At 33.7% G+C, this 5,438-nt stretch overlaps 1 long non-coding RNA gene across 3 annotated transcripts; it reads left to right on the plus strand.

Moving 5' to 3' along the window:
- The first annotated feature begins 783 nt into the window (after positions 1-783).
- On the plus strand, positions 784-3,456 carry LOC137488544 (uncharacterized). Of its 3 annotated transcripts, XR_011007625.2 has the most exons (6): positions 784-828; positions 1,390-1,462; positions 2,425-2,558; positions 2,683-2,840; positions 2,954-3,049; positions 3,221-3,456. It is a non-coding gene; the product is annotated as an uncharacterized lncRNA (long non-coding RNA). The 3 variants fall into 3 exon arrangements; XR_012394810.1 differs by lacking the exon at positions 1,390-1,462 and having other exon boundaries at positions 2,683-2,864; XR_011007626.2 differs by lacking the exon at positions 1,390-1,462.
- The last annotated feature ends 1,982 nt before the right edge of the window (positions 3,457-5,438 follow it).

The following is a 5,438-nucleotide window of genomic DNA, read 5'->3' on the forward strand; positions in this document are numbered from 1 at the left end:
CTCACCTGTCATCCTCTCCACTGCGCTCTCCTTTCTCTTCCTCCAGTTCTTCATTCATTTATTCCGTTCTGTACTCTCGCTGTGACCCTTTTTTTGGGTACATACGCTCTGTGATCTCAGTATGCCGCAGTAAAGCGTGCAATAACATTTTCTCAGCAGTATCTCTCTCTGTATCGGCCGCTTTTTCTGTAGTGTGCTGCTCTTCCCATTCAGACTGGCTTGTCATTCCTTTCTTTAATATGTTTTCCATCTCTTTCCATTTATTCATATCATTCTGCTGTGACAGCTCTTGAGCTTGTCTGGGAGAGTGAAATCTTTGATCGACTCCATGGCATTCCATCGTTTTCCCACTTTTCTTGACAAAATACTGCTAGTTTGAATGTTTTAGGAGACAAGAATCCATCTCCATCACAAGCTTCTGCTCTACTCCATCATTGACAGCTAATGGAGTGGTACAGTATGGTACGGGTCAGTACGGGTCACCTTTATCAGGCTTGCGTTTCCACTGCTACACTGTAAACCCTAATGCTGTAACTAATTATTTGAATTGAGTACTATTAACTTAAATCATTAAAATTCGTTTATCTTAATTAACCTTGATGAGTATTTAGAACTTTTTCTTATTTTTGAGTTTGAAAAAATTTAATCTTTCAAGTAAGGTGAACAATTCTGCTGGGTTTAATTTATACAAAATGTCTCTTTAAAGTTTCATTAACTCAAAATCTGTCAGCCCAGTGATTTTGCGTCTGACGTCATCCAGGTTCACGTACGTGCTCATGCTTCATTCGTTTTTTTCAAGATGGCGGATCGGCCTCGCTTCACACTACAGTAAGTAAAATATTTACAAATCCAAGAAATATTAAATGTATGTTTTAATTAATATAATCACAGTAACAGTTCAATGTAATGTAGAGTTAATCAGGGTGCGTTTACATGTCGTACATTACAGAAAACATGTTTAGCCTCACTTGTTGCTAACTAACGTTAATATTGCTGTTTAAAAAGTTAGAATCAGTGCAACGTTAGCGTTAGTTGTTACGTGTTAACTCTGAATTTTAACAGAGTGTGATAAAGACAAAAATATTTAAAATCGGCAGATTACATTTTTCAAAAAAATTTAAATCTTGGCGCGAGTATGCCATTTCTCAGCCTGTGCTGAAGTTGTCATGGAGACGCGCGCTCTCACAACCGCATGTCATGGCGCTGCGCTGAACTCCATCCAGTGTGTGAATGTGGTATTATCTTTGCAATCTGTAGGCACTTCGGAAACGAAAGGCGCAAGAAACATAACGTTAATCATAACTCAAATGATCTCCGCCTAAACACTTAACGGTATTTTCTGATGACTTGCAAAAACGTAGTCTCAAAACTTAACTCTGTCACACGCAGCTTGTTGCTTGCTGATCCATGTATGAGGATAGCCTGACGGAGAACATTTAAGCTGCGCTCCTCACCTAAGCAGGTACAGAGCAGAGCTTCAATTTACACTACCACATTGAGATAAAGTTGGTTTTATATTCATACATTCATTTAGTAACAACTTGTGACTCGCTCCATAAATTGTTTACCATGGTACTTTGTCTATTCGTTCTGAAATCACATGCAAGTATGACATGAAAACAACATTACACTAAATGCACTATTTTTTTTGACTGAACAATGTTGTACTTTGAAAGTCATTGGCTGCTAATATGATTTCACCATTAAGAATATGCAAAAATTACCTTTCTGAAATTATATTATTAAGGAGAAAGTCTGAATGTGTAAATATAAAACTAACTTTACCTCAATCACCAGCACTGATCAACACTTAATATTTCCTCGCGCTTAAGACGACATCTCTGCATATCAATGATTACCTGATTAATGCGATCAGTTAAATGAGTTTAAATGTCATTTAGGTCAAATGTATTTTAAAGGTATGATAAAAGTTTTTTTTTTTTTTTTTCAATCTATTTTTTAAAATGTTTACTCTGGAGAGAATATAAACAGCCTAAAAAACAAAGTATGCATATCTATAACACATTAATACAAAATTATGTTATTAAATAAAATAATAACAAAACAAAATATTCAAGACGTGGTAAACAAGACATAGTTTTCTGATGTGCAAATTTTGTAGCTTAAAATATATTTATATCTTAAAAATATAAATATTTTAGTCTATATATTTTTACATCATTAGACAATAAGGTAAGTTTTGTTATTTCTAGCTTTTAAAATCAGGCCTTAAATTTCTTTGTCGTCCTATTCAGTTTTAGAAATTTCAATACTGTTTAAATTAAATCTGTGTTCATCAAATCAAAGCAACTAACATGATAATCAGCTCTATTGCTAACCGTTTTGGAGGTTAACGTTAGACATCATGCAATTGTACTACTTCCACTCTCAGCTAAATGACACTGTGACTTTGTGTACTTACAGAATTGAAGGTCGGGTGTTGCTGACTACAGATAGGAACTACAAGGAAAGTGAAACTTCAGCTAGACCTTGAGTTCAGTTTACAACATGAAGATCCTGCTTTCAACATCTGATCAACACCTGATTTTTTATCTGAGGTAAAAAATAGATAAGTAAATGAAACATAATAATAATATTAATAAATTTTTTTCTAGAATTGTATATTTTGTGGTGTGGGTTTGTTTTATGAAATTCTCTCTTGTTTCTTTTTGCTGTTTGCAGAGTACCAACATGTTACAAATGAGAATTTTCCCCACAAATTCTTTGCACAACTGGACCACCACCTATTTCATTTGATGACAATTTCAAGGCAAACAGCATCCAAAACTGGCAAGACAGCAGATACCCTGGCTAATCTTTTAAAGGCTTATGATGAGCAGGTATGTTTGGGGTCACGTGTTAAAGTATACATTAAAATATAATTTGAATTTTTTTTTTTTTTTTTAATTGATTTAAAATCATTTATTCATCATTTATTATACTTGATTTCCAGGAACTGCATGATGTCAGTTCATGACGGACTACTCTTATCAGAGGTCTTTTGGTCTTGCTGCGTGAGCGTGACTTAAGATTCTTTAGGAACACCCTGGTAAGACTTCATTCATTCTTTTCACAATTAGGCATGTTTAATAAAAAGATGAAAGTTTTGAAAACTTTTACTTAACATATTTGTAATCACAGATAGTTGATGAATCATATAATATTGGCTCAGTCATTTTGATACTGTCCTTACATTAATATCCTTGAATTATATTTTTAGATTGATAATCCTGCTGACTGAAGATGCTTTATTGGCCCTGCATTCACTGAGGGTCTCTGTTGTCCTGAAGAATGAATTGGACACCACCCACAGCACACTTCCAGACCTTTCTTGTCTTGTATGGATTAATGTATGTTCTTCACATAATATATAGTAAAGGACTTTGAACTTGTGCAAAAAGTTTTGCTTGGCATGGATGATGGAAAATAAAAAGTCTCGTAGCATGGAAACCTTAAAGAATGAGTTGATTGTTTTTTTTTTTTTTTACTTAATAAAGACTGTCTCTGGGGTAGTAACTTTAAAACATTTATTTACCTTTAATTCGTAAGGGTGCATTTTATTATATATAGGGATAGTTTGTCCAAATGTAAAATTCTGTCATTTACTAACTCTTCACTTGTCCCAAACCTGCTTGAATTTCTTGTTTCTGTTGAACACAAAAGTTAAGTAAAGCTGACAACCTGTAACCACTGACTTTCTAATAGGAAAACAAATACTGTGGAAATCGGTGGTTACAGGTCTCAGCTTTTTTTTTTTTGGTCAAAAATAACCTTTTAAGTGTTCAACAGAAGAAAGAAACTTAAACAGGTTTGGAATAAGTAAATGACAGAATCATAGTTCAACCAAGACTGAATATATATATATATATATAATCTGCTCTCCGTCAAACAGAAATTGGGGGGAAAAATAAATGGGGGCGAATAATTCTGACTTCAACGATATATATATATATATATATATATATATATATATATATATATATATATACAGTTTCTGTGTAGTTTACACTAAACGAGTCACTTCACAGAATGTGCACTTATTATTTTTTTAACGAATGCCTTATTTTATTTGTGAAACTGACGATGGAGAAGTTAATTTTAAAAAATGCTATCAAAATGTATGAGCTGGGTGATTTAAGTATTTAAAGTTGAAAGAAATTAAAGCAATTAAGTTAATTGGTATTAAAATGTATGAGCTGGGTGACTAAGTATTTAAAGTTTGGAAAAATTAAAACAATTAAGTTAATTGGTATTAAAATGTATGAGCTGGGTGACTAAGTATTTAAAGTTTGGAAAAATTAAAACAATTAAGTTAATTGGTATTAAAATGTATGAGCTGGGTGACTTAAGTATTTAAAGTTTGGAAAAATTAAAACAATTAAGTTAATTGGTATTAAAATGTATGAGCTGGGTAACTTAAGTATTTAAAGTTTGGAAAAATTAAAACAATTAAGTTAATTGCAATTAAAACGTATAAGCTGAGTAACTTGGGTATTTTAAGTTAGGTGAAGTGTCTTGCATGAGTACAACAAACTCAAAACTTAATGTTTCTGTTTACTTAAAATAGATAATTTCATAACTTAAAAAATTTGACGTAACTGATTACCTCAAATTTTTTGAGTTTTGTCAACTTATTCGGGATTACAGTGTACAAGGGGTCAGTAAATGTGTGTTTACGTATATAATAACTTGCCTACTAATTACCCTAACCTGCCTAGTTAACCTAGTTAAGCCTTTAAAGGGTCACGAAACACCAAAACACATTTTTTGAGCTGTTGACAGATGTATATGTGTCCCACACTGCTAAAAACACTATTAGGACACCTATATTTCACTAAAAAGTGTAAATTGGTTGTTTTTGCGTTATTTCAAGCAAATTCGTACTTCCGGTTTGAAACAAATTTTTGAAGCTGTGTCACGGTCATGACATAATAGGGTTGTATTCCAGCGTGCAGACTGGACGTCAGTGCCAGAGTGTGTCTTATTGCGTCTTACAGTGTGATGCATTAATGCATGAGTAAAGCTTGGTTCAAACCAATCAGTGCGCTCTATTGTGCAACTTCATTAATATTCATTACTGTCGCAGTGTTTAGACGACAGAGACGCCACGTTGTGCTGGCAAAACAAGCGTGAAGTGTTGCTTTTATAGTTTGCTGCAGTTAAGTTTTGTTTTCATTTTCTCTCTATGAGAGCTCAGCTGGAGTCACGTGTGGATTAACAGTGTACGCGACGCGCGACAACAATAACTTACGTGTCTAAGGAGGATTATTGTTTACCTGAGAGCTGTTCTCATCTGCAAACGCTGAGATCCGGATTCACTTTAGTCTCCTCTTAATAAAGACGCGGCTCTAGTTGCTGGTGATTGTCCTGTCTCTACAGATTTGGTAAGTGAGCGACCAGTGCTCTTTGTTTATTCAGTTTGTTCGTATCGAACAAAC

The sequence above is a fragment of the Danio rerio genome, chromosome 19 (assembly GCF_049306965.1).
Source record: "Danio rerio strain Tuebingen ecotype United States chromosome 19, GRCz12tu, whole genome shotgun sequence".
Taxonomy (NCBI): Eukaryota; Metazoa; Chordata; class Actinopteri; order Cypriniformes; family Danionidae; genus Danio; species Danio rerio.